The sequence below is a fragment of the Octopus sinensis genome, unplaced genomic scaffold, assembly GCF_006345805.1.
Source record: "Octopus sinensis unplaced genomic scaffold, ASM634580v1 Contig18750, whole genome shotgun sequence".
Taxonomy (NCBI): domain Eukaryota; kingdom Metazoa; phylum Mollusca; class Cephalopoda; order Octopoda; family Octopodidae; genus Octopus; species Octopus sinensis.
In genome coordinates, this window is record NW_021835997.1 from 318,009 (window position 1) to 330,079 (window position 12,071).

Sequence of the window (12,071 nt, forward strand, 5' to 3'; positions counted from 1 at the left end):
ATAAATGGGACTGAATGCCTAAAGGGAGAAATGAATGTCACCATGTAGATAGCGTCGAGTTTACTAGTCAAAGATGAAACTGACTAGTTAATAGCTTACTTTTATATGCCATGATTACATAAAGAAATGTGTATAAAAAAATAAATAACATTTTTTTGAAAAAATTGTTAATAAGGGCCATAGCCTTTATATCGAAGGATGTAAATTGTCATCATTGAAATGAACCCCAAAATGAAAATTACAAAATATAATATTTTTTGCTTCCGGAATTTTCTTAAGGAATATCTTTGCGCATCTGGAGAGACCTTAAATTAGGTAATCGACCTCTAAACCACGTATATAATCTGATTCGACTGTTGCAATTTTGGTGCTGACTGTATCTTAATATTTTCCTCATAACTTGGCGGATCCATATTATTATCACACGATCTACTTAACTAACAAATACAGACAATTTTATTTATAAAAAACAAATTAAAATTAATCATTTCTTTATATCATATTTTGATAAACAAATAAATAAGTATTTATAATTTTTTAGACTTGATAAATTAATCATAAATATTTTTCAGAGAATAAGGCAAATTTTAATGATATTACATTCATTTTCTCTCACCAACGGTGTGGGTAACCTTCACGTGGTGTTGTTTAGATCCTGTTTTAACAGCAACTAAAAGACCTTCAACAATCTCCCGATCTGTTCGTTGCCACATCGATCTTCTAGCTGCAATTGAGCGAGCACAAAGCTCTAGTTCCCATGCTTCTTTTTCCTTGTGCGGTGACATAGAGAAGAACTCAGGATCTTCATGAGAGTTAAGACTGCTCCAATTGAACATAAATGGAATCTCTTGAAAATCCTTCGAAGTGAATTCATTTCTCTTAACACATTGTACCGATATTGCACTGTTTAAGAGACGAGGCTCTCTATGTAAACCAACTCTAAAATTCAAGCTATCATGTCTATCAAAAATATATTGATCGTCGGGGACCTAAATGTAAAAAAAATCCAGCCTGGCTCTTAAATCAATGTCAAGACTAGCAAAACCTACAACTAATGTCGTAACTGAAAAATCTAGTCATATTGAACGACCCACACTTACACACAAGGTGTGATCTACGATCTAACGACATTAATACATCCACGGATCTTCCCCTCTCCTCCCCATTAATCGCCTCTTGCATAAATTGGTGAGTGATTCATGATCTCCCATCAGGCCACAATCCAATTTTTATTTCAATTAACCTTTTATCACCTTGGGACATTTTTCGAAGAACTATCATCAATTAAAACCGGAAAATTGGTCCCCCATTGTCAAGATATTGAAGCTGCCTTCAAAGGCTTCTCTGTAGGAGGACATAACTCACTGGAATCCGCTATCCAATTCTTCACATCAACACTATTAGCGGCTGATCAGAGATATGTGCTGAAAGGATTTCACAAAAATGCAAAACCGTGCTTCAACAGAGAAATAGTAGAAAAAAGACGTTCAATGAAAAGGAACAATCGCACAAACGTGCACGAATTGTCAATCCTCGATGAGAAAATCAATCAGATGATCGTAAAGCTTAAGAGAAATAAATGATCAGAATTTATTTCCACTTTCGACCACAGCACTAAGCTCTGGAAAGCTCTAAAAGGAAAGTTTTCATCACAAACAGCCGACACATCACGCCTCTGGCCCCAACCAAAAAGGGCAAACGAAATCGGTCAGAGAACAGGCAAATACTCTCATGAACCACTATACGAAAATCAGTTACATGATGATAGATAAAGATACCGTTGCTGAAAACTCAAGCTTGATAAAAACTTACTTTCTCCAGAAATAAAAATATCAATTTCTGAAATTAGTTAACTCTTTAAAAACGCTAAGAATACTCACGTTGGGCCCGATGGTCTTTGCATATACCATCCGAAAAATCTTGCCAAAATTGATTGAATGCACTGACTGATATTTTTAAAACATCGCTAAACTGTGGTTTAATACCTATGGTCTGGAAAAAATCACTTCAATTTTGAAGCCCAGCAAGGACCCTTGCGACCCCGCCTCGTCTAGGTCCAATCTCATGGTCATGGAACCTGTCTCTATCAAATCTCCAAAAACTCCTATTAATCAAAAACTCGGGCCCTTGCATAATAACTGGCTGCATAGCCCCCACTTTCATCGATCATCTTCATTGGGAATCTTGTATCCTTCCGGTTGAAGACCACCTGGTGATGAGGATGAGAGGACTCCAATTTTTCCACGAAATACAAGATCTATCTCATACATGCCAAAAAATCTCTATTCCAGAAAACAAAAGACATATTATCACTACTCTGGCCGATCAATGCAGTCGTCTCTCAAAAATACTCTTAACGAACAATGGGTAAACTGTGAAAAAAACTAATTCATGATTACATCTCATCTCGTGATATCAGGATGCTTTAAAATAACAAATTTCTTGATTCTCCTCTGCCACCGGTCCATCCTTCAGAGCAATCACTCGACAGGTACCTCCGTGTCCAGCTTGCACAACTTCGCTCCGGGCACTATTCACTCATTGTTGAAACACACCGCTCCGTCACCCCTGAAGACCTTTTTTCCTGTCCTGGACCGTCTCACCTGTCACCACCTATTTGTATTCGGGATCTCTGGGAGCGCCCAATCTCTGCTTCCTGCTACCTAATTACAGCCGGCTTCCTACATGCTAGAGAAGCCGGGGTAGCTAACTAACTATTCTCTCGTCATGTTCTATACCTTTCCAAGTTCAATATGGGAATTTCCAAATTCAATATGGGATTTCCAAGTTCAAAGTGGGATTTTCCAAATTCAATATGGGATTTCCAAGTTAATTTTAAAATATTTGAAAAAATAGATAAGTTTAGAATAAAATATACTCAAAACTTGTTTAAAAATATATTTACACAAATTACTAAACTAACAATTTATTAGGAAATTGTGCTATTTAATCATCAAGATTAAGAATCATTGCTGCTCCCCTTTTAATCCAATGGTCGGCTGCTTTATCTCCAATTTTAACGTCCATTACAAACACCCGCATTTCAGCACGATCGGACGTCATATAGACAGGACATTGGTATATTCCTGTTATTACTAGTCAAGAAACACGAATATAACCTTTTAAATTTTTCTTCTTTGCTTCTAAGTGCTTCAAATGTACAGAAGGCATATTATAAATTAGCTTCATTGGCTCTGTTTCCACCAGACTTGCGTTTTTAATGTCCCAACCTCCTCCTTGCAAGTGGATCCCCTTGATCAACACTCCTTCTGATGGAGATCCTGTTACATTATTGTCACTGATGGTAAGGACGTTGAATTCAGAGATCAAATTGTCGAAAGGAACCTAATAATCAAGAAAATGATTTACATTGAGCGTATGGGCACTTGATTGCTGGACAGCGGTCAAAAAACTGATAGGGTGAATAAATGCCGAGATCAAAAATATTGTAGAAGTCCTTGAAGTGACTGTCCAAGTATTAAAGTGATGAACACGAGCATTAAGATCTCGAATCCAGGAAGCGAGCGGTTTTTTCGACGGATAAAGCTGTGATTATCAAATAAAAAACTTGGTTACCTTTCCCCACAATTTCGGGACCCTTCCATGATAGATTGACTGGAAAATCTCTTCCAATTCCGTTGACATTGACATGAGACCAAGAATGCCTTCTTCTACTTTATGTGCCGTTGTTCTAATAACATCCAGCAATTTATTATAGCCGATGACCTTAATAAAATTAACCAAGATCCTCACCTGCTGAACTAGCACAGAACCAATGATAAAGTTGTCGTTTTCACGGATTCTCAGAGCAGCCTCAATATCAATATTATTTTGAATTTGTTTTTTAAAAGAGTTGATATTTTCAAGGACTCTGCTCTCTCCCGTGTCGTCATGGTCTCCTGATTGTTTAGACTCTGTCAGTAGGAGAGTGGAGAATTAATGGTTTGCAGCAGTTATTTCTGACTGAATTTCGCTATTTATATGTAGTCCAAACACTTCTGGGTGTTCGTTATTTGGTAGAGTGTTGATATATTCGTGATATGATTTAAGAGGTCCGTCTTTTGGTACGTAGTATGTCGGCAAAGAAGACAACTTATAGTTCGTTTGAGTCAGAATGTTGTCGTTGAAATACTCATTTATGTACGTATTTAGCAAGGTTCTGTCTGAATCGTCTGTGACGTGACCACCATAAGTTATTCCAGCGATCAAATGTCTAAGAGCTTCCCAAGGTGTGGTAGAATATTCTTCAAGGTGAACAATTAGTATTTCATTGGAACCTTTCATAAGTATCAATCATATACCTCAAAATCCGCATCATTAAATTGGTATGGAACATTTCAGCCAATTTTTAGGAATTTTTTACGTTCCGTAATTACTGCGTGGAAGAAACAGAGCGAAAACAACACTATTCGGTATTTCTCTGGCTTGGAGCAACGGTTTATTTGTGACTCACGAACAAGATTATATAAACGCTTCAGGTTAGCTTTAAGACCCTTTAGTTGAGAGATTTAACAATAAAACTTTTGGAGACTCAGTGGTCATTTTAATCCCGTAGTGTAGAATTGAAATAGGGAAGCACGAATGAGATGCACTACTCAACCAAAGCCGGAATTTAGGATGTATTTCAGTGTTCTGTAATTTATTCACAATCTTGTCAAGTTCTGGCATCCAACTAAGTGATAAGTGGCAATTAGCCAGGAATATCCAGTGCCCCTTTAATTATAGAATCTACCTAACTTCTTTAATTCCTTCTTTTATCATTCTGTTGGCAATGGAGGACTGTCCTTGTCCTAGAGAAAGGGCGTGAAATTTTTTGCCATGTTGTATTTTATGGCGATCTGTAAGAGTGCCTGAGTCGGGTCCTAGTTTAGGGACTCATTCAAACACGACTAACAACTCCGGGAGACAGTATGAAGATTAAAGGAGTTTGTGGGTGAGAATCGATGAACACATCTTGCATGTTAAGAGGAGGAGGCTCGACGTACTTCGATCCAAGATTATTCGCTACGAACGACGCCACACATATTGGGACGCGGTCGGGACGGATTGACCGTATAATCAGCATTTTCTGTAAGTCATTGCAGGCATTGTCCCACTCACCTGGATTTTTAAACCTTAGTACCAGGAAGTTGATGATTCTCTGGTTCCGAGCTCTGATACCAGAGATGCCAGTATTTCCCATATTGTTCGAATGAGGACATAATTCCGTGGAAATTTGTAAGTTTGTCTAATTCCGTCGCGTGATCCCACGATGATTCCGGGAGCCAATGGGAACATGGATTATCCATTTGTTGTTCACGGTTTATAGACTGTAAAGGTGAATAAACTATTTTTTACTTCGCCGCCTCGTAAGAAAAAGTTATATTCATCCATATTAATTTTCCCCGCTGCTTCCATTATTCTTACACAGATCTGGAAGGAAAAAAGTAGTTTATGTCGCTCGAATAGTCCGCGGCACGTTGTTCTGAATATGGTACAGCGACAAACTTGTAAATAAGATAAGTGTGGTATTCGTTCAGATTCGAAATTCGCTCCTCAAGCTTTGATAACCTGGAACTTTTCTCATAGAATAGTTGAAAAAGTAAATATAGGATTCCAGCGAATATTGATACGTGATCTACCCCGCCCAGTTGAATTCAGAATAAAAAATAAAATTGAAGCTCTTTGGGCGCACGGTAGATAACTTTATTTAAGTATAGAGCTGGAACTTTACCTCTCTGATTGCATCGATTTTTTCCTCGGTCTGTTGGGCTACGTTGAGTTGGTTAGTCACTTCTGATGCAATAGATTTTGAACTATTAAGGGTCTCCACATCATCCAATAAAGACCCTTCAGTTTCATTTAGGAGCCTATTTTAATATTATTTGGGAAACATTAAAATTTTATCTTCAAGTTCTTGGAGTTTCTTTTTTCCATTGGCTATGTTTTGGACAATGGCGTTCTTTTGTTCTTCTAACTCAGGTCGTTCTTTTCTGACGACTATTGCGAGTAGTTGTGTCTTCAAACCTACAAGAAAGTGAAAATCAATTACCCTGCTGTTTGACACCAAAGTTGACTAATGACATTTTTGAGAACAATTCTGGGAGAATAACAAGGGTTCGAAAGTTTTGTGGTCACGTACATAAAGAAATTTGGACTGACTGTACATTTCTTTGTGATTTTTACTTTGATCACTCCACCTTAATTAAATGACACACAACTTCCTAACATTATACCATCTCAAATGGCCCGCGGTAAAAGTTTAAAAGTGTATTTAAAATTCAAAATTATTATTTAACACCAAATAAAAATACAAGGATCTAGATTCTAGAATATAAATAAAAATAAAAAAATTATTACTTAAAAAATAATTAATACACTTCATGTTTGCAAAAAACAAACCTTTACCAGAATTGGAATCTCTTGATTGGTTGCTAGACTTGGCATTTTTAGTAGCTAACTTACAATTGAAAATTATTGATTTGAAATGTGACTCAGATCTGAAGAATAAATTTACCATGGTGGGCTTAGACACCTTTTATAAATATCTCTTGCCGAAGTATCCCAACTTAACAGCCTTAGCTGCGAAAATCTTGTCAATGTTTGGAAGTACATATCTATGTGAACAACTTTTCTCTTTAATAAACATAAACAAAGCAAAATTTCGATCAAGGCTCACCCACACTCATCTAAGTGAGATTCTAAGATTGACGGTAACTTAGGATTTCACTCCAGATATTGACGCTATTATGAAGAAAAAAAGATGTCAAGTTTCTGGAACATATTTTAATTATAAAAATTAATAAATGTGTTGTTAAATGATTTTAAATGAAAATTATAAATTAAAAATCATAGTATGAATTTTGTTAAATCAAAAATAAATAATCCGGCCCGCGGAAGAAATGAGTTTGACACCCCTGATCTTGTTCCTTTTGTTATCAGAATGGCATTTTCCACGGAGAAATCTCCACTCGCAGGTTTTGTAAACTCCATTTTTTAACAAGACTCGGATTTGCCATAAAATCAATAAAACTAAATTTGTCCAATTTGTCAAATATTATTTTCTTTTAACTACAAAATATTTTTATTGCTATTACTATTGGAATCCACTCGTCGAAAATCATCTTGTTTCTGTATTGAGACAAAAAAGGTCCAGCGTATGTAAGGAAAGTCTTCGAAATGACGCAATCTCCTGGAAGATTTTTTAATTTTTCGTCCAGTTCCTTTTAGTTATTGATTGCAAAATACACCATGACTGTCACTTGCCACCGCTCTCTTTCATTTGCCAAGCCATTGACAAGTTTTTCCGCTCTACTAAGCATCGTTTCCAGTCGCTCAGGTTTTTGTTTCAGTTCCTCCTTTTGCTTCAGTTTATCGTCATATTGGAATTTTAGTTCAGCGATTTTTATTTCAACTTCATGGAGCTTGGCTTCGGCCTCTGCCAGTTCATTTTGTTTTTGTTCTAACTGGCTTCGGCCTCTGCCAGTTCATTTTGTTTTTGTTCTAACTGTGATTGTGCAAGCTTTAATCGTTGTCTCTTTGGCTCAATGACTCGATAGACTTTTCCGTACACCTCGATTGCTATTACCTGAAGGAATATTGTTTCCATCACTATCTTACCCACATTCACAATGACTTAGCTGCAAATGATACAAGTCCAACAATTTCTGGCTGGAAATCAGTTTGGTGAACATATCCACCGATTTTTTTGAGTACTCGGTCACTAATGTTGTCCTTATCAAAGTTTTTTTTAGCTGTGTGGTGAAATTTGAATCACCTAGGTGATATATAAAAAGTTAGCACTCAATTGTCTTTTAGCTTCTACCCAAGAAGTTTCATTTCCTCGAAGGATCATCACAGCCTCTAAAACCTTCTCGACAAGTGGCGGAGGTTTACCAAACGATCGGATCTCAGTTATATCTTTTTTGCTTAAAGAATCCAGAGCCTAATTATGATTTGTAAATAATGCCGACTTTTATGGCCTCTTCAAAAAGAGGCAACACTTCATTCAAATCTTTTTGTGCCAAATTCGCCATGTGCTGACATTTTTTCTCATCTTCCTGAATTTTCTCACTTTTTGTGGACACCAACTGCGTTCAATTTAAATTTTGGAATAGAGAACCTTTTGTTGTTCGTCGGCTTCTCTCCTTTGGTGTACAATAACAAGCAAATAATCGTCGCATTGCTTCTGGAATAAAGCAACATTTTCCTTGGCTTCTTCAAGTTCTTTTAACTTTACGGACACTTTAGATCGTGTGTCGTCGTTTTTATATAATCCATTCTTCAACTTGTTGGCTTCTCGACTCAAATCCGTCAACTTGTCATGAAATAGCCTTCGATGTATAAGTATAATATATTCGAACGAATTAAATCCTTTTATCAATTCCAGATAAATAGAGGGAGAGTATGCTATTCCTTGTCTGTTACCTATCATCTCTTTAGCGTAGTGTTTGACTGTGCAGTGAATAGACGGAAACACGTTCACAATATTGCTTGAAAGTTTCGTCTTAAGTAATTTTTATATGTCTACATCTAAGTAGTTTTCCATTTCTGAGTTTTCGATGTATTTATTTGCAATTTCTTTCAGTGCTTCGGTAGGCCAATCATTAAACCACTTGATGGTGCAGCAACTCACAATACTTGGATACATTCGAAGTCTTTGTCTATTTAAAAGTAGAACGAGCAAGAACATACCTGAACGTGTTATCTAAAGGGTTAAGACAAATGATGAGATGTAAGTTATTTCGTGCTCTTTCAACCAACAGCTTGTATGCATTTTGAATGCTATTCTCTCTTCCTAACGAAATTAGCGGTTCTTCCATGATATTTCTAATCTACAAAATCCCCTATTTATTAAAAACTTCTTCAAACTCCTCTGATTTATAAAGAGTTGGAATATTTCCACTTTTTAGTAGATTGTTAATATCTTCTAAAAACAGTTCTTCAGCTATGTCTGTGTCAGAGATTATAAAGACTGTCGCCTTATCTCCAATTCCAACTAAATTTATCAGTTTTTTCAATTCTTAAAATCTGAAATCGAAAAAATACCTTCATGAAAATCTTTTCGATTTATTGTGACTTTTGAGTTAATTTCAAATATTTCAAAATTGAGAATATGAGACGAAACCGACCTGATCCCCCTGCACCTATCAAAAGGCAGTGTCCATTGATTTCTCTTATAATTCTAGATATTGCAGAAACTATATTGTTATCATAAAAAAATTACCATGTTCTAATGCATCTTCGAATAAAACTAAATCTTGTTTTAACACATTGGGTTTTGAGTTCTCCTTGAGACATTCCATGTCTTTAACATCTTCATATACTTTGTTCTTGTTCATAAAATCAACTTTGACATTTATAATTAGGTTCTTTACCAAAAATAGGGGATTTTCGATTGTTACAAACATTGTGAAAAGTCATGTCAAACAAGCTTCCCAATTTGTCAGACAATATTGAAATAAACTCGTCGTAGTCATCCGAGTCAACGAGCCGATCGTTAAAAACTCTATTAAATTACATTTTAATATTTGGGACTATGAGGCTGTTAGAGAGGGAGAGGAGACTGAGGATGTGCCTTCACAGTTGCTGTTTGAGCATAGAGGGTTGAGGGATGTTAAAGAAGTACATTGGTGGAAAGAGGGGTTTCTTGGAGGCATTTCTGTTGAGGGATTTGATATTTTTAAAACTATTTCGGCTTAATTGTTTATTTAAATTTATTATGTTGTTAGGTTGTTTAAATTTGCCTGAAAAAATGGAAATAAAATTAATATCCAATGGACTACTTTATGTGGAGTAAGTTCAGGATCTTTCTCTCGACCAACTCTCCCACAGTTTGTTATAATAATTAAGGCAAGGAGTGGGATATATGACTGAGGAGGAGTATAAATCACTGCAGTCAGTCATTGAGGACAAATTGTCTCCTCCCAAGTATCCATTCTTTACCAAAGCGTTTGAAATTCTACTGAAGGAGGGCAACAAACAGAAAATATCAACCCACTCCACCAACATTGACCATCTGCTAGACGGGGGAATTCCTTTTGGAAAAGTAGTGGAAATTTGTGGATGACCAGGCACTGGAAAGACTCAATTCTGGTTATTTTAACTTACAGCAGTCGCAGTCATCAACTCTGCATTTCTTTATTCGAGGCTGGACTTGAGAAAACTCTTTTTGTGGATCCTCAGGGAACATTAATGGCAGACAGACTGATGGAGATGGGAGGCAGTGCTGTCTTGGACACAATTCACGTGTCTAATCCCTCTTCTTATGAGGAGATGACTAACATGCTTACTTCACTGTTAGATGTGTCCTTCAATGACTTCAAACTTATAATAATCGACAACTTGACTTTGCTGTTTTGTCAGGATGTGGACAAATCAGTAAAATTGTCTATTTTGGCTGATATTTTGACTAATCTGGCAATAAGCAAAGATATAGCTGTATTTGTGTACTCATTAGTAAGGTGGTGGTTACCAATTGGAATGCGAGAAGGAGGACTGGCGATGTAATATATACTATTCCTGTTTTGGGGGAAACATGGAAGAGAGCTGTCGGCTATAGACTTGTCCTTGACATTACTAAGCTCAATTATGATGGACTAGTCAGGCAGGCCAGACGTTGCCTTCTTGATAAATCACCAGAAGGAAGAAGAACCAGCTGGAATTACTTTTGTATTACGGTTGGGTTGTATTGAATACTATCCAGGACAAAGGAATATGCGACGGTTGACGACTCATTTCAGTCCGTGCTCCTCCGCACGCCAATCCGCCCAGAATTTCGGAGGTTTGGTAGGTCCATCTATTTTTATTGACAGACACAAACGCAGTCTCTTTCTTTAGGCCGAAAGGCTGTCGGTTTTCACTAGAAGGGCTATATTCCTGCAGACAATTTTCAAAGTAACTCCAAAATCCAGCTCTTCCTGCACAGGAGTAATTCTGTCTCCGAAGCTGCCTCAGTCGAGCTAGTCCAATCAAGACATTTTCGCTGAGGATATATCCCTTTTCCGACTCTGTGAGGGGACGCTGGTTGTATAATTTGTCCTCAAATAGTCCTTCCATCAATCGAGTCTTTGTATACTAAATTGGTTGCAGAGACTAACCCTCCACCAGTCCTCTTCTGATGTGATCGCCAGGAAAGAATTGGGGTCATTGGTCATTGAGATGTACTTCAACACAGATTTAAGATGTTAAAATGATTTTTGGTATAAAAAGAAACCCACTTTCAGAACTGCCAAGTAAACATGTTTAGTAACTAATGACTTGGAGATCTCAACTCCCAGTTTGGATGCCTTGTCCACTGTCCTAGGCGGCCTTGATCTCCGAAAGTTAGGTTTCCGAAACTTGCAAAGTAAGCACTGGAAGTTTTGTAACCATTTGCAACAACATGGCTATGTGAATCTGGATTTTCATCTTTACTATATATAAAAAAAGAAACTCTCTTGGTTTTGAAAAGAATTGCATTGGTTAGAATTTGATCTTACTCAAGATGTACTTCACCAGAATTATTCATGAGAGAATGCAGGCGAAGGATGCATGGTGTGGTTGTCCTTGATGTGCTCAATGCAACTGGGGAGGGCCATGAGGGAGTTGTTGAAGGAGCCTGGAGTGTAGAAAAAGGAGGACCTGCCTCCCGGACTGTGATACCGTGGTTATTGCCTACTCTCTCACTGCCGTCCGAGTCGACGAAGGACAGCTGAGTGAATGAATAAGGGAACATACTACATTGAATATTGCATAACTGCGGGAGGACGTGGGATTGAGGCCAGTCGAGCACACTCGCTGTTGTTTGTTGCCTGCAAGTGGAGAGGACTGAGAGAATGGAAACGTACTGCTTCAAATTTTCAAAAGTGGGGAGTAAAGAAAGGTGAATCCGAGTGGGAAGGTGGGGATCGAGAAGGAGGGGTTCTACGCATACTGGATAGAAAAAGTGAGTGAGAAGTAGAAAATATACTTCATCGACACGGGGATAATTCTGGACGTGCGGAGAGGAGCACGGACGTCTTTCGTGATAGATAGTCCCAAATTAATTTAGGTGTTTTCCAGACATTGTGCAATAGAGCTACATCACCAAAATCCTTGTTTAGTTTCCATTT

At 37.4% G+C, this 12,071-nt stretch overlaps 1 pseudogene; it reads right to left on the reverse strand.

The window, feature by feature from the left end:
- Positions 1-2,946: 2,946 nt before the first annotated feature.
- LOC115231709 lies at positions 2,947-9,389 on the reverse strand (annotated as a pseudogene).
- Positions 9,390-12,071: the final 2,682 nt, after the last annotated feature.